The following is an 18,533-nucleotide window of genomic DNA, read 5'->3' on the forward strand; positions in this document are numbered from 1 at the left end:
CAAAAGATCCTAGTCCCGCCCACAGGAGTTCCGACTCTGTACAAAACATTCTAGCCTCGCCCCTGAAGCCGTCTAACTTTCCTGTTTTGGTTTCTTCCCCTACCTCATTTTCCCCTAACACCTCCCCCGTCGTAGTCACCACTTCCCAGATCCTTCGCTGTTTTCTCCGAGGTTAAAGATAGCCTCCTCTCGGCCCCTTTTGTGGGTTATTCAAACATCATGCAAAGGTCTCTAACACGAGAACATTCGCTTTGACATTTGGGGCCACTGATGGCAACTTCAGAACAGCTCAGAGGTTTTCTGAGACACGGAGATCAAGCTGTCACCTGTGTGTTTTTTCACTTTCTCGATTGCTAGTTTTTTTGGGGGGGTTTTTTTTTGAGAGATTCCCAACAGATGGTGATCTGTTTATGATCCTCCAGGGTAATCTGTTTGTGGGGTTCAGTTCAAAGAAATGGCGTCTTGTGAAGAGCGCTGGACTTAACAATCAGAAGATGATAGGGATTCACTTCTCGGCTCTGCCACTCAATACTTGGGTGACCACAGGAGTCATTTTTCCCTCTCTGGGTCTCAGTTTCTTCACTTGTAAAACTGTGAGAGTTGGACTACCTGATCTCCCCTGTCAATTCTAGTTCTTTATTAAACTGGGGAAAGGAGGGACAAGAATTCAATCATTATTTCTATCTACAGAAACAGAAGCTCGATTACTTCATGAGTTTCCCATTTTTTTCTAGACCAACCTTCTCTCCACGATAGAGGACTGTAGAAATAGAATATTAGAGCTGGACAGTTGAAATTCCTTTGCAAGGCTACCCAGAGCTGATTGTATCAAGCCACTGAATATCAAGGTCAGTATGGGATCAATAGTTACTTGGGAGAGGGTAGAATAAATAGAAGAAAAAATAATTTCCAAAGACTTATAACTGACCCAAATCCTTTCTTGTTCTAGCGCCTTCCTTTGGACATGTTCTCAGTTGTCTTTTTTTTTTTTTTTTTTTTTCCTGCCTAGTCTTGTGATTTCAATAATGCAGGGAATTCCCAAAGAGGAACTTCTTCTTCTTTTTTTAATCAATACAGATAGACACTTGCTCTGCAATGTATAGTCTTAGAGAGTTATCTGGGGGCTCTAAGAATGTAAATGACTTGTCCAGACTCACACAAGTATGTCTCTCTCTCTCTCTCTCTCTCTCTCTCTCTTTTCTCTCTCGGTCTCTCTTTTTCTCTCTCTCCTCCTCTTCTTCCTCCTACTCTCTTTCTCTCTTTCCTTTCTCTTTATTTCTCCCCTTCTGTCTATATCTGTTTCTTTCTGACTTTCTGTCTCTCCTCAATAGCTCTCTTTGTCTCTGCCTCTGCCTGTGTCTCTGTTTGTCTGTCTCTCTTTCTCTCCCCTCTCTCTTCCCTCCGTCCCCTTCCCCCCACCTACTGAGAAATTGTTTCTCCAAGCTGTCAATGTCCTTTCTAAGAAATGAGGGCTAGAATTAAACATCTGGAATATAATGTTCAAATTTTGTAAAAATTCCATAAAACCTAAGAGTTTAGATGAACCTCAGAGAAATCCTTCTAGTCATTTCCTCTATAATATCTCTAAACAGAGCCTTTGCATAAATACATCCAGGGAGTTCCTGTTCCCCAGGAACAAGGAGTTCCTGACCTGACAGTGAAACACCTTTTTTTTTTTTCATATTGATATATTATATTTCCCCATGGTAGAAGTAAAGAACTATAGGAGCTGAACAGGTCTCTGGGTAATCTAGCTCCACAAATGCAAAGAAAAATATTAAAAGTATGTAACTAAAGGAAGAAACCTAGAAAGATGATTTCTAAGGTTCTTTCTAGCTCTGATATTCCAAGTTCCAAGTCCTAAGTTGTCTTTGAATTCTGATGTTCTTGGGTAGGAAGAGGGGGAGAGGGAAGACACAATTACTGTTGCGTGAGGCTCTTTCTGCTTTGCTAGATACTACTGCCATCACCCCACAAGGTGTTCACTAGGAGATGTTAGGATTAATTAATTTGTTCACTTAAAATTTTGAATTGGGAGGCAGAAGATTTGGGGTTGTCCAATTTAGACACTAATTTGCTGTCTGAGTTTGAACAAATCTTCTACCAATTCACATATGTTATGTTCTAATGTCAATCTAAATTCAAAATTGTGTTCTAAAGAGTCCCTTCCAGTTCTAACATACCATGTTGTACATTATATGGTCTCTTGGAGCTTTAATATCCAGTGTTCTAAGCTGACTCACAACTCTGATATTCTGAGTGTAGACCTCTTTATTCCTTAACTAGGGCACATCCTGAAATAATTGTCTTGATTTCACATCCCAGGAAAAAGCAAATCAATATTGGAATCTCATTTTAAAAAATTAATTCCTTTGCACTTCTTGTATGCCTGGCAAAGCACTGAGCCCCTTAGTAGACAGACAGACAGACATACACACACGAATGCATACACCTCATATGTGTATGTGATTGTACCCTCATATGTGTTCACACAAACATATTGATATATATATATATACATTTGCATGCACATGAGGCATATTCATTTAGATGCACAAATACACATACAGGCAGATAGACATGTATACCTACATAGGTATACTCAAATGTACACAAACCTACACACAAACACACACACAAACTGGCATATACAACTTGCACATCCACACAATACAGACATATCCCCTGTATGCACACATAGATATACTCACATATGAGTGTGTATATATATATGTGTATATAAAAATATATGTACAGACATACAGAAATTGCTTACTTTTAAGGAGCTTACAGCTTCTTTGTTGAATCAAGATGAATGAAATAGATAACAAGATAAGAGATTAGATATAGAACACATACTGTTAACATACTGCCTGTATGTGTATTTGTGCATATTTGTAATTATACCTATGTGTGCACATGCATGTGTTTTTTGTGCACTGTGCATGAGTATGGTAGAGATTCAAAGAACTATATATGTGGTGCACAAGTCAATACCATAGGAGCTCAGAGTTGGGTGAGAAGGAGAATTTCTGTGGATAGAAGTGTTCAAAGAATACTCAATAGGAGCTGTGGAGACACTTGATCTGATTAAGAAGGGAAGAATGAAAGAAAGGAAGGAAGACAAAAAGAAAAAAGAAAGGAAAGAAACATTGGAAGGAAAGAAAGGAAGAAAGAAGGAAGGAGGGAAAAAGAAAGAAAGGAGAGAGGGAGGAAGAAAAGAAGGAAAAAGATAAAGAAAGGAGAGAGGGAGGGAAGAAAAGAAGAAAGAAAGAAAGAAAGAAAGAAAGGAGGGGAAGGAAAGGAAGGAAGAAAAAAGAAAAAGAAAAAGAAAAAAGGGAAGGAGGGAGAAAGGAAAGAAAGATAGGGAAGAAAGAAGAGAGGAAGGAAAGAGATAAAGAAAGAAAGGAGGGAGGGAAGAAGGAAAGAAGGAAAGAAAGAAAGGAAGGAAGGAATGAAAGAGGAAAGGAAGACTAGAGAGAAGGAGAAAAAAAGAAAAGAAAGGACACCAAATCCAATTGTCTAAAGATATCATGTTCTTCTTGTTAAGTCATTTCAGTCACGTCTGACTCCTTGTGGACCCATTTGAGATTTTCTTGGCAAAGATATTAGAGTGGTTTGTCGTTTCCTTCTCCAGCTCATTTTATAGGTGAGGAAACTGAGGTAAATAGGGCTAATTGACTTGCTCAGGGTCACATGGCTAATAAGTGCTTGAAGTCATATTTGCATTCATGATTTCCTGGCTCCAGGGCTAGTGCTCTTTCCACTGTGCCACCTGCCATGTATTCACTCTTATACAATTCAGGAGTTGACCTACATGATCTCCATCTTTCAGGGCGATGTTTAGGGATTAGTGTTTTTGGTTCCTGCCTCCTTCATTTTCATTTTCAGTCCCTCCCGTTAAAAACAGGCCCCAGAAGATTGATTGTACTCTATAGCAGGACTGCTGCCAGCTCTTTAGAAAAATTATTTTCATATTTCCAATGGCATTTGCATTCAATATTTTACATTCCCTTGAATTCCTATTGATTATCCAGGTATTCAGTACCTGGATGGAAAGGAAGGACAAGGGAAGATACACTTATTATGGCATAATATGCCTTTGCTTCCTTTTGATTTACCAGATATTACTGCCATCACATCACAAGACATTCCCTACGAAATGTTAGGATAATCTTGCTCTGGATTGACAGGCAGGAGACCTGGGATGAAGACCAGATAATGGTTACTAATTTTCGGTGTAACTTTAAAAAAGTTCACTACTCCTCTCTGATATTTACTTTCCCTCCCCTATAATATGTAGGTATTAAACAGCAACAGCCACAACAACTTGTTGTGCTCTGACAAAGAGCTAAGATAAGATTTTGGTAAGATGACAGATGGGAAAATTCTATTAGCAGAATGTGAAGCAGAAAGATCAATGGAGACAGGAGTGAGTCCTGGCATTGCCACCAACCCCCTTTCCCCCATGGGACCTCAGCCAAACTGGTTCCCCACTTATAACTTCTCCTCCTTTTTCTTCTCCTTCTTCCTTCTCCTCCTTTTTTTCTTCTTTCTTCTTCTCTTTTTCCCCCCTCCTCTTCTTTCTTCTTTTAAAATGAGAAGGTTGAATAATACTCCCAAGTCACATTTGTACACTTTCAAAGACATTTTCTTCCTTTGTATTGTGTGTGCTCCGTGTATCTTTTATTGCTTCCCCTCTTAGAATAGGAGACATGGAGAGGGGAAAATGACTTGTCTGCAACTAAGAAGTATCAGGGTAGAGATGGCTATGTATGTTTGGATATACATTTATATGTATTTGTTCATCATTTGTCCTTTGTTCTCTAAGAGGGCTATGGCATCGGGAAGGTGATGTCAATCACTTGCAAGTGAGTTGAATTTAAGTGAAGGAAGGCTGTGCAAAGTTACCAGTCTCGTTTTCTCCTGTAGCTATCTGGGTCCAATGGCAAGGTATAGATCAGGGTGACTGGAGATGGCTCTGGATGCAGTGGGAGATCATGTGTGTGTGCATGGGTGTGTATATGTGTGTGTGTGAATCCCAAATCCAGTGTGACTTCCAGTACCAACTAGATAAGCTCTCTAAATAAGGTTCCTTCTAGTTCTAAAATATTATGACTGAAATGCAAGTTGCTTTTTACGGTTTTAGCAACACAGATACACCCATATATATCCTGAGGAGAGACTCTGGTGAACTTCAGAATGGCTGGAGCTATCTGCCCAAGGTCACACAGCAAGTCAGAGGCATAACGGAAATTAGAACCTATAGCCCTGTGTAAAAGGAGAACATGATACCCCATGGGAGTCCTTTGGTCAACTTGTTTATGATCTTCTCTGCCTCTAGTGTTAACTATCTTCAGCTGTACACCCTGTGATGTATGAATTGAACATTTCTTCCCTTAACAACTTTTTAAAAATACTTTTTGTTACATTAAAGTTATTTGCAAATATACCCCACCACATGCTGAGCAAACATGAAAAAAGAAAAACAATGACATAAAATCAATTAATCCAGAAATGCAGTATTTAGCAAGCAATAGTTTTTCACCTCTTCAAGCAAAGTACATTTCCTTGTCTTTCTGGATTTGTTCTAGGATTCTTTTAGTATATATTACTGCAGTCTCCTTTTAAGTTCCAGCCAAAATCCTATCTTCTATAGGAAGTCTTATCTTGGGATAAGATCTTCTCTTAATCACAAGACCTTCCCTCTGTTAATTATTTCTTATTTATCTTGAATATAACTTGTTTGTATACATTTGTTTGCTTGCTGTCTCCCCTTTTAGATTATAAGCTCCTTGAGGACAGGGACTGTCTTGTGCTGCTTTTTGTATCCCTGGTGCTTAGCACAGTGCCTGGCACATAGTAGCTATTTTCACTATATTTTTCTTGCAATATGGCTAATATGGAAGTGTTTTGCATAACTTTGTACATATCTTATGTATCATAGCCCTTGTCTTTTGAATCAGTGGGGGAGCAGATAGAACAAGGGAAAGAGAATTTGGAATTCAAAATTTTAAAATATAAATGTTAAAAATAAATTCTTTCAAAAATAAATAAATGTTTATTGGTTGAGTGATTGTAACTATATATCTCTTTTTCCTTATTCTTTCTAGCTTAATAAAATTACATAATTGCACTTCTCTCTCAGTTGAATTCATTCAAATCTACCACCGTTGAACTCCCTCTTCAGATTCTGAGAGAGGCTGGAAAACTGCTACAGATCCCAAGCTATTGGATGGATCATTTAACTTGTGTGATTTGGAAACTTGCCTGGTGGTCAGACTTTTCTGAGCAGGATTGATGTTGAAATGCAAACTAGATTTAGACTTCTCATATTCTGAGAACTCCATAAAGCTTCTCCCTTGGTCAGCAAGTTCCCCACTGCTCCCCCGGCCTGCTTTGCATTTTAATCCTTTCTTCTCCTCCCCCTAACTCTTGACCTCATCTTTGTTTAAAATATTTTCATCCTTCAAGGCTCAATTCACATCTCATTTCTCTGGGAGACCTTCTCTGACTACCATACCCACAATACTCTCTCTCCTAATTTTCCATAATTCTTAACTATTTATATTACTGCTGGGTCCTGATTATATAATTCCTAAGAATGTGAATGATGACATTATAGCAGTGGTTTATATTTCTATAGCACTTTGAAGTCTGTGAAACTCTTTCCTCAAAACAATACCTTGTGAGAGGTCAAACCAGTGTTTTTATTCCTATGTTACAGATGGGGAAACTGAGTCTTAGAAAGCTTATGTACTTGAATTCACACAGGGAGGGACAGAGGCAAGACTAGAATCCAGATCTTTTGACTCCTAATCTTATTTTTATTCCAGTACATTGTTGCTTTTCTCTACTAAGTAGATATTCCATGTCCATACCTGTGCTAGGTTTCATAGGAGGCAGAAAGATGTTCAGTACCTTTCCTTGAGAAACTCACAGTTTTTTTGGAGTATATGATGATCTAGATTTCAATTTAAAGAAGACACAGGGACCTCACTTGGTTATAATATGTTGATAATATAATAAGACAATGTGACAATGGAGCAATAAAGAGAGTATTGGACTTGGAGTTAGAAAGATTCTGCCAGAAAGTATCCTGCCAGACACTTACTAGTTGTGTGATTTTGGATAAGTCGTTCCCCTCTATGAGTCTTATCTTTTTTAATCTATAAAATAAGGCAGTTTGACTTGATAATCAATAATATCTCTTCTATCCCTGAGAAACTATCATGCTGAGGTCTTTTTGCCCTGATTCACAGCATACCTGAGCTCCATCTATAAGTGTTCCAGATATTCTAGGTCTGCAACCTGACCTGAGTGAGTCCTGAATGTTGGGAATGAGGTTGGGATTTTTTATACTCAGGAGAACAAAAATTACTAAAACCCTTTCAATCCACACTGACCTGAGGTAATTACATTCCAGGCACCTTTGAATGTATTAATCATGAGTAAGCTAGAGAATCACACACAGAAGTTGATAGAGTACACTTTTTGATTGTATTTCCCCTCCTCCTTCTATCAGAATGGGGAAGTTTGACCAAGTTGTCTCAGGGAAGCAAAGGGATTTGCAAAAAGAGCAAAATTCTATCAATTGCATGGAACCTGTGCTTCATGGTCAAATCAGAGGTATTCATAAGATAGAGAGCTTTTTGGTTCCACACAGTCAGGAAGTCTTCATGAATGAGGCAAGACTAGAGTTGGGTCTTGGAAGATGGAAGAATGTAGATAGGTAAAAAAGGAAGAGAAAGAGCCTTTTAGGATGTATATGAGCAAAGACTGGCTTATTAAGCAACACTGTCTGCTCCAGAAATAGATAATCTAGCAGAACTCTCTTTCAACTCTGACCTAACCCAAATATATTTTTTTCAATTTTTATCAATTTTTTTAAAGCTTTGAATTTCAAATTTTATCCCTCCTTCCTCTTCCCCTTTCTGAGACAATAAGTAATCAGTTATAAATTATACATGTATATTACATGTACATTAGACACTATATTTAAATATGCACATATATAACATTTCCATATTAGTCATTTTGTACACGAAAGCTTGAATTAAAAAAATGAAAAAAGTAAAAAGTAGCATATTTTTCTATATTCAAACAATATCACTTCTTTCTCTGGAAGCAGATAGTATAATATGCTTCATCATTAGTCCTTTGGAGTTGTCTTGAATCACTGTATTGCTGAGAATAGTAAAGTCATTCATAATTCTTCATTAAACAATGAATATTGTTGTTGCTATATAAGGCATTCTCCTGGGTCTGTTCACTTCACTATTCATCAGTTCATATAAGTTTTTCCAGGTTTTTCTTAAAATCATTCTGGTTGTCATTTCTTATAGCACAATAACATTCCATTACAATCATACACTATAGCTTGTTTAGCCATTTCCCAGTTGATGGATATTCCTTTGATTTCCAATTCTTAGCCAACAACAAAAAGTGCTGCTATCAATATTTTATAAAATAGGTCTTTCCCCCTTTTTTGGATGTTTTTGGGCTATAGACCTAACACTGGTATTATTGGTTCAAAGGGTATATACAGTTTTATAGCTCTTTGGCTATAGTTCCAAATTGTTCTCAAGAATGATTGGATCAGTTCACAACTCCACTAAGAGTGCATTAGTGTCCCATATCCTTTCCAACATCCAACATTTTCCTATTTTTGTCACAGACATATGTGAGGAAATAAGTCAGACTAACCCAAAACCTAACCATTGACTAGGACATAAAGTACAAACATCTCAGTTTGACATTAAAATTCCTCCATAACCAGACTCCAAACTCCTCTATCTATTTCTTCTGCTGCTCCCCTATTCTATCCATCCTATCCAGATTTGTGTCTCTCTGACTTGCAAATACATCATTATAGCTCATTGTTACATCACTCCCCTACTTATACTCTGTGGTCTAACCAAACTAGTCTTCCCTCTGCTCTGTCTTGTGTAACACTTCATTGTCATCTCTAACTGTTACATGCTTGGAATGTATTAAACATCCTTCCCCACCATCACTTAGAATTCTTAATTTCCTTCAAAATTGCACTCAAGTGACACCTTCTACTCTGAAGCCTGATCCTCTTGGCTACTAGTGTTCTATTCCCCTTTCCCCCAATACCTTTTATTTCTTTTGTATTAATTTATTTTTATATGTGTTATTTGCCCTGCTCTTTGAGCCTTCATACCCACTTCATATTAATCTATTTGTACACATGCCTTATGAACTATAATAGATCATAAACTCCTTGAGGACAGGAACTGTTCTTGAATTGTCTTTATATTTTCAGGACCTAGCATAGTACATGATGCAAAAAACACTCTAATATATGCTTATTGATTAGTTCATGAATCTTAAACACTAAGGGAGATGTGAAAATGAAAAAGTCACAATTCCTTTCTTCAAGGAGTTAACAACTAGTATGAATGATAAGACTAATATATGTGTATGTATAAATTATACTTATAGACACTTATGTAATATATTAACTTGAAGTAGAAAGTCATATGTCACATTAACATGAGTCATAGAAAATGAAAGTTGTGTAAAATGAGTCAAGTCTGAAACTGAATGAAAACAGAGTAGGCTAGATTGTTTGGGAAAGTGGATATCATTTTCAATGATCCCAAACTGATAATTGCCACGAGAGCTATCTCTTTAATACCAACATTCTTTTTGTGATGCTCTTGACTATGGATTATTGAGCTTTAATACTCAGAACAAAAAATTGTGACCTCCTGATTTAGGCCAGTTCCAATAGTCTTGTGATGAAGAGAGGCATCTGTATTCAGAGAGAAGACTATGAGGACTGAGTGTGAATCCCAACATAGTATTTTTACTTTTTTGTTGTTTGCTTACATTTTGTTTTCTTTCTCATTTTTTCCTTTTTTCTGATTTTTTCTTGTGCAGCATGATAATTATGGAAATATGTATAGAAGAATTGCACAAGTTTAACATATACTGGATTGTTTGCCATCTAGGAAAGAGGGTGGGGAGAAAGGGAGGGAGAAAAAAAATTGGAACACAAGGTTTTGCAAGGGTGAATGTTGAAGGATGATTTCAGAAAGGCCTGGAGAGACTTACACGAACTGATGCTAAGTGAAATGAGCAGGACCAGGAGATCATTATATACTTCAACAACAATACTAGATGATGACCAGTCCTGATGGATCAGGCCATCCTCAGCAACGAGATCAACCAAATCATTTCTAATGGAGCAGTAATGAACTGAACTAGCTATACCCAGAAAAAGAACTCTGGGAGATGACTAAAAACCATTACATTGAATTCCCAGTCCCTATATTTATGCACACCTGCATCTTTGATTTCCTTCACAAGCTAATTGTACAATAATTCAGAGTCTGATTCTTTTTGTACAGCAAAATAATGTTTTGGTCATGTATACTTATTGTGTATCTAAGTTATATTTTAATATATTTAACATCTACTGGTCATCCTGCCATTTAGGGGAGGGGGGGGGGGGGGAAGAGGTGAAAAATTGGATCAAGAGGTTTGGCAATTGTTAATGCTGTAAAGTTACCCATGTATATATCCTGTAAATTAAAGGCTATTAAATAAAAAAAATAAAAAAAAAAAGGGTGAATGTTGAAAATTATCTATCTAGCTATTGAAAATAAAAAGCTTTAATTAAAAAAAATAAAATTGGGACCTCCCCTCCCGCTCCCAACACAATAGAGAGATGGATGGTGACTGGTGCATTAATAAATGACAATTTGTATAAAGTAACATAAAATACATCAATGAAGACATATGTGACCCAAGAAAGAGATGTGTCAGTCATATTGCCTGCCTATAAAATGTACTGGTTCTGGTGTCAGAAGGCTAGGGTTCCAATCCTGCCTGTGTGGCCCCAGGCAATAGATAAGAGTAGTTGAATCTACAAACTATCAATTGATCAAAAGAAAGGCCTCTAGTGTATTGGGCAGATCTTATTGAGTGTTTCTGGAAGGATACAAACAAGAATCTGAAAGGATAAAAGGGTGTGGGAGGGTTTCATTCTGTACCAATAGAATGATTCTCAACACAGTGAGATCATGGACCCATCAAAGTATTCAGGTATAATTGCATAGGAGAAGAATGGAGAAGAATATGATAATATGAGGTAGGAATTATTTTTAGCTGGGTAGAATCAGGAAAAGCTTTGTGGAGGAAGCAACATTGAGCTCAGTCTTGAAGGATATAAAACAGGTGTTCTTAACCTTTTTTTTTTTGAGCAGTGCCATGGTGCAGTGGGCAGAGTACCAGGGGAGTTCGAGTTTAACCTCGGATTCTTACTAGTTGCACCATCTTACATGAATCACAATTTCTCTTTGCTTCAGTTTCCTCATCTGTAAAGTGTGGATAATAACAGCACCTATCTCAAAGGATTGAGGTTCAAATGAGATAATAATTATAAAGTGGTTTGCATAGTACCTGGTACATAAGTAAGCACTATATAAATGTTAGCTGCTGTTTATTATTAGCCATGTTATAAATCCTTTTGATAGTCTAATGTAGCCTCTCTCAGGATTTTTTTTTTTTTTTTTTTTTTTTTTTTTTTTGGTTGAGGCAATTGGGGTTAAGTGACTTGTTCAGGATCACATAGCCAAGAAGTGTCAAGTTTCTGAGGTCATATTTGAACTCAGGTCCTCCTGACTTCAGGGCTGGTGCTCTATCCACTAAACCAACTAACTACCCCTCTCAGGTATTTTTGAGAGAATAAAATTAAGAGATATAGAATCACAAAAGAAATAAATTATACTTTTAAAGTTATCTTTTTGTTGTTGTTGTTGTTGAGGCAATTGGGATTAAGTGACTTGCCCAGGGTCACACAGCTAGGAAGTGTTAAATGTTTGAGATCATATTTGAACTCAGGTCCTCCTGACTTCAGGGCTGGTGCTCTATCCACTGGGCTACTTAGCTGTTCCCTAGTTATCATTTAAAAAAAAATTTTTATAAACCTCAAATCAAAAAGGTGAGATAGGTGATCATGGAAGCTTTCCAGCCTTTTGTTTTTATTCAATTAACCTCTATCTTAAATGTCACCTATGAGACTGATGGGATGGAAGGGAGGGAAATGAAGGAGGAAGTGTGGAGAAACAAAAGGGTATAATAGAAAGTTGTTTTTCTCTCCTAGCTGCATGGACACCTCCAGCTGGTGGCCTGTCCCCCTAGGGGATGGCCAGTGGTGGGGAGGGGAACCAGGAACGGTTCAGTTACACAACCTACAGGTTGCTCCCTTTAGAAAAGAGGAAGTGCCCACTGGACTTCCTCATTGCCTAGGACTGTCAAGTTCAGCACTATTGGGGGGAGGGGAAGCCCCAAAGGCATGGGGAGAGGAAAGGAAGAGACTGCCTGGGGTGGTGCTCTGGCCCAGAAAGCATAGGGAGGGCCGCTGGGACTTGCCCAGCCCAAATTACTGTCAGAAGTGAGCTAGTGCGAGTGGTGAAGAAATGGGTCCCTACCGAAAAATGTGGGTGGAGTAAGGATGTCAAAAGATAGTTTTGTCCTATTTCTGAGATCATCCTCAACATAAAAACAACATTGATGAGGCTGAGATAGTAATACCCACTTTGAAATAAACATGTGGTAAATTCACAATGGCTGTTCTCTTTGCCAAAAGGAAGGTTCAATTAGGAGAAGAATTTACAGACAAAGAGAGAAAATAGGCACCCGTTGTGACAAATATGAAATATGGTTGGGACAGCATATAGTTAGAAAGGAAAGAGTTGGAAGAATCTATTAAAGAATATGTCACGAGACCTAAGCACTCCATTGATTGGTAGGTTCAATCCACAGAGGAGTTTAGCAGACTAATCAGAGTTAGCCAGAGTAAGGAGAAAGGCGTCACTGAAGGGAAGGTACTACGAGGGAGAGAGAGTACCTCCCAGTGGGCTTGGATTTGAAAATAATTTAGCAAAGATCTTCATCAGAAGCATATTTGTAAGGGGAAATAGAGCCTTGGGGGTTTCTCAGGTACAAAAGGAGGGAAGGTCTGCACCTGGCAGACCTGGTCCCAGACTCGTTAAAGATGTGCTAATCAATATCTTAAATGTTATTGTGAATATCTTTAAAGACATTAACTAGATTGGAAATAGGATAGATGAATTAACAATAAGTTCTGACTTTACATTATTCTATACTAACAGGATTTGGGCTTCTTCCTGTCAGGGAAAGATTGTCCTCATGAACATCAGCTTTCACTAAATACTTTCTCTTTTGCCTCCTTGTGGCCCCAAAGTGGACCATGCCAGTTGAGTCCAAACTCCGGGTAAATCCTACCAAAGTTCAAAGGCTTCAGTTTCAGAATGGTCTAGTGCTTGCTTTATAATGACCAGCCCAAGCTCATATGTCATAGATTTGGAGCTGGAAGGAAGCTAAGGTCATCTAGTCCCACCCCCTCACTGGGAGAACTGAGACCCTGAAAGGTGGGGCGGCTCTCCAAAGTGCAACAGGTAATAAGTAGGAGAGCCTGTATGAAGACAGGCCCCTGGATCACAAATCCAGCAAATGCTTTTCTCTGCTTCACGCTGCCTCCGATAATTTCAGGAAGCCTTATTATGAGATTGATGATGACTTTTTGGTTACATTAATTTTCTTTACATTATAAAATAGCATAAATGCTATCCTTTTTCAACCAAAATACATGTTCAGTCAAGTTTGACTCTTCATGACCCCATTTGGGGTTTTCTTGGACAAAAATACTGGAGTGGTTTACCATTACCTTCTCCAGCTCATTTGATAGATGACTAAGGCAGAGTGAAGTGACTTGCCTTGAAGTTCAGGGGCTTGCCCTAAGTCATATATAAGGAGCAGCTGGATAGTGCAGTGGATAGAGTATTGACCTTGGATTCCGGAGGACTTGAGTTCAAATATGAATTCAGACAAGTAATGCTAACTGTGTGACCTTGGGCAAGTCACTTAACCCCAAGTGCCTCCCCCCAAAAATCTAGATTCCTACATCACATAGTAAGCAGTATATCAAGGTTTTAAACCCAAGCCAGTATTCTTTCTTCTTGACCAGGAACTTAGAGAAAGAAATGAATGTCCCTCCCTTTTCTTTGCTTTCCTCTGGAACAGATAGCCCCCATCCTTGAAGGTCCAATTCAAAGCCTTTCCTGATCATTAGATGCCTCAGGGAACTCTTCCCTCACACTTCTAACCATCTCTATCACTTATAGGATACCAGGCAGGGTAGACTGCCTGAGATTACTTAACCACAGAGTCATTTCTCCTCAGGTAGAGGAGTCATTTCCCCTTTATAACCTGCCCCTCCCTCTGCCCATCCCTCTATGTAGATAGGTAATAAGCCTGAACCTGAAAGTTCTGTTGTTGCTGTGAAGCTAGGTGGTGCAGTGGAGAGGACCCAACACCTAAAGTCAAGAAGACCCATCCTCCTGGTTCAAATATGGTCTCAGACATTTACTAGTTGTATGACCCTCGGCAAGTCACTTCACCTGTTTGTCTCAGTTTCATCATCTGTCAAAAGACCTGGAGAAGGAAATGGAAATGCAAATAACTCCAGTGTATTTGCCAAGGAAATAGGGCTTCACAGAATCTAAATAACAACTAAGTCTGGAGTAGTAGAAAGAACATTGAATGTGGTTTCAAATCCTGGTTCTGCTATTATTAGTCCTGTGACCCTGGAAAAATAACTTTTTTCTTTTTGGCCCTCCATTTCTTCAGGTATTAAATGAGGGAACTGGCTTCTAAGGTCCTGTAATTCTATGAATAAGTTAATATAGTTTCCACTCATCCCTTTTATATGCCCATCTGATCTCTCTACTGAACCCTGCTGTGCACAAGCTCCATATCCCTAGTCAGGGGCAGCTTGATTTGGTGACAAGATTAAGTCAAGTCAACCAGCATTTATTAAACACCAGAATGTTCCAGGCACTGTGCTATTATCTCACCTAAGATAATATTTGTAAAGTGCATAGCTCATTACCTGAATCAGTAAGGGCTTAATAAATATTTAATCCTTCTATCCTCTTTCCTCCCCTCTGGTTATGTTAAATCAGGAGCTCCAGGAAGATCTCTTACTTCCTCTCAACAAAAAAACATGGATGAGGCAATAAATATCTGTCTCCAAATTAGTCTCTAACAATAGTTCCAGATTTAGAAGGGACTTCAGAGAACTTCTTAAATGACCTCCTGTCTGAGCAGGAATCCCTTTTATAACAAGTGGTCGTTTAATTTGTGCTTGAGCTCCTCCAAAAAAGGACTCACTATCTTATAAAGATATTTTATATACATCAGCACCATTCCACTTTTGGACAGTTCTTATTGTTAGAAACTTGTTTTTCTTTATGTTGAGTTGAAATTTGCCTCTCTGTAGGTTGCACCCAGTGGATCTCTTTTTGTCCTCTGGGTCCAAGCAGAACAAATCTCATTCTTCTACAAGAAAACTCTTCTGATCCAAGAATCACCTCGAGCTTTCACAGATCCTTGGCTTTAGCTGGTCAGCAGGTCTGATAAGCTGCAGTGAGGGAAGGTGAGTGAGAAGGCAGAGGGCCTTGGGGACTTGAAGGAGAAAATTCTTTTTAGTGCTGGGAAATCTAGGAGGCAATGAATTGAGAATAAACTTCACAATTTAGTAGCTGATGCGGCCCTCTACCAGCCTGAGGGGAAGTTCCATGTTTGCTGCTTCTTTCACTAGGCCGAGAATCAGCTTAGAGTGGCTTCAGAGGAGGGATGGGAAGAAGTGACTGTCAGGATCAATGTGAGTCAGTTGTGGGAAATGAAGTGGGGAAGTCCTGACTCCACTGGGGGCAGTAGGCTCTCCATTCTAGGGGAGCTAGTTCATTAATTTTTTTTTATTCTTTTAAGTAAAAGGGAAGTTTGGGGTGGAGTGAGGACTTCCTCAGTGATGAAGGAAGTTACTCCATCCCTTTTATGGGCTGCTATGATGGGACAGAAACACAAGCCCTTTCATCTTGAGGGAATCTAAGCCCCAAGTTATGGGAGACTGGGTAGGAAGGGCAGGTTCTGTGAGCAGATCCTGAGCTGATACTGGTTCCTTGGCCATTTCTAGAGTATTTAAGATTTACAAGCCACTTTCCTCACAATTACTCTGTGAGTTAAGCAATGCAAGTTACTTTAGGAGCAACTGAGGCTCAATGGGATTAAATGATTTGCCCAGGTTCACACAACCAGGAAGTATGAGTGGGGATTTGATTCCAGGCTTCCTGGTTTTAAACTTAGTTCTCTTTTTGTTTTATATACAACTTTGTCTTTGAGAAAGTCCTCAGGAAAATGTTCCCTCTGAAGGTTAACCTAATAGTCTTCCATTCAAGAACTAACAAGATTTCCTAACTTAACCTCTCTGAATCTGTTTCCCCATTTGTGAAATGAAAATATAAACTAATTGAATAAGTAAAATAGTAAAAATTAAATAAAAACATTGTTATTTTATATCAAAGAACATAATGTATTTAAAGTGCTTTGCAAACCTCACAGTGCTACACACATGTGAGTTGTTATTGTCATCATTGCTACATCATTTTCATCTTTTTAATGAAGTCACTATTATGACTAATATCTTTTATTATCACTTCATCCCAAATTAAGTCCAAATTCCTCAGTTCTTCCAATCCAAGTGCTTACATAACTTTGGCTCACTATAACTAATCAACTTTTTTTTTTACTCCTACTCCCTTATAAGCAGCTCCCCGCTCTATCCTGGTAGGAAGACCCCTTACCATCTTCTGAACACTTGAGGTCCAATAAAATGTAGGGTCACTAAGGACAAGAAATCTGTTCTTTGCCTTTGTATCCCCAATGCTTAGCATAATTCCTAACTTATAATTAGTACTTAACCAATGCTTGCAAATAATTGAGTTTTATCTCTATGCCTTTATTCATGCTGGCTTCTCCTTACACATCTTTATTGCCTTTCCACTATTTGTTCTCTGTCAAAATCCTACCCCTAACAAATCTTGTGTATTGTAGAAAATCTTTCCTAAATGCATCACATCGATCATCTCTCTTTCCTAAGGCCTAGAACATTTGCTATCTTTTGCCTACTTTAACCCTCCATTGCATTAAGTCTAGCATTTGATTCTGCACTATCCTAATTCTGTTTTTGATGTACGAATCTTCCTACAGTCTTTCTAAGTGAACTATTAATTCACTGTGATCAAAGACATTATTTACTACTTCTCTTGCTCCCTTCTTTCTGGGGACTGGACATTGGACCAGGTAAATAATAAGTAATCAGCAAATTCCCTGGGTATGGAGTATACCTGTGGTACCTGCTCCTGGGGAGGATACTGGTGGATTGCTTGAGCATAAGAATTTGGAGCTTTAATAGGGCTTGAATTTAGGAGTTCAAAGCTATAAAAAAGCCAAAAAGCCAATCCAGTGTCCACCCTAAATTTGGTATCGATATGGTGATGGATAGGAGTAGAGAGTCACTAGGCTATCTAAAAAGCACAAATCAGCTCAGGTCAAAATTGTAGCAGGTCAAGGCTCTCATGCCAATCAATATTGGCATCAGGTCCATGAGTAGTAGTTGTATTTCCAGCCTGGGTAAGATAGGAAGACCCAGCTTTCTCCACCCCTCTCCCCGTCAAAGACAGAAAGCTAAAGAATGCCAGAGCTAGGAGAGCCCTCCAGTGGTCCTCAAAGTGTAGTCCAAAGAATTGTTGGGGTCTCTGAAACCCTTTCAGAGGGTGTACAAATTCAAAATTATTTTTTATTTCTAATATAGTAAATAGCTATAAATATAACCCATGTGAACCAAAACTCTTTGAACAAAACTCTTTTGAGTTTTTTTTTTAACAACATGAAGATACTGAGAACAAAGGTTTGAGAACCACTGCCTTAGACTATAGAATATCAGGAAGCTGAACATAATGTTAGTTACACAGAGCAGAGGATATCAGGGCTGGAAGGAACATTAAAGCAAATGTCCAAAGGGATTGCAGAGATCATTTATACCAATCTCTGCATTTTATAGATGGGAAAACTGAAACCAGAAAAAGGAAATCACTTCCCAAAAGTGACACAGTGAGATAGTGGGAAAGCTAGGAATAGAACCCAGCTCTCCTAATCTCCAGTTCAAAGTTCTTTTCACTAATCCCTTTGGACCTCAGTTCCTTCCCCTGTTAAACAAGGGGGTTGGTTTAGATCATCCTGAACGTCCTTCCCAGTCCATATTCCACAATTGTCATAGAATTTCACCTTGGATTCCTAATGGAAATTATCTATAAATATTCATTCAAGAGATATGAGTGCAAAAGTCTTTTAGTTTTTATTAACACCAGGTTATTCCCCATCATCTATGAATTCCCTCCTTTACTGCCTTCTTGTAGCCTCGAGAAGACCCTGAGAACCAAGACTATAACCTCTGATATTTCCAGCTTGGGTGAGAAAGGAAGATCCAGTTTTCTCCACACGCCTCCCAAAAGACAGAATGATGAAGAATGCCAGGAAACTGGAAGGATTCTGGGGCCCCAAGATGCATTTGTTATTAAGCCTAGCAAAACTCATTATCTGACGCCTGGCCACCACCACAGGATGGTTTATTTTTG

General features: G+C 38.6%; 1 long non-coding RNA gene across 2 annotated transcripts; it reads left to right on the plus strand.

Moving 5' to 3' along the window:
* Positions 1–28: 28 nt before the first annotated feature.
* Positions 29–8,037, plus strand: LOC105751140. Of its 2 annotated transcripts, none has more exons than XR_001121415.3 (3): positions 29–328; positions 735–848; positions 6,114–8,037. It is a non-coding gene; the product is annotated as an uncharacterized LOC105751140 (long non-coding RNA). The 2 variants fall into 2 exon arrangements; XR_002770771.2 differs by lacking the exon at positions 6,114–8,037 and adding an exon at positions 5,150–5,774.
* Positions 8,038–18,533: the final 10,496 nt, after the last annotated feature.

This window comes from Sarcophilus harrisii, chromosome 2 (assembly GCF_902635505.1).
Source record: "Sarcophilus harrisii chromosome 2, mSarHar1.11, whole genome shotgun sequence".
Classification (NCBI taxonomy): Eukaryota; Metazoa; Chordata; class Mammalia; order Dasyuromorphia; family Dasyuridae; genus Sarcophilus; species Sarcophilus harrisii.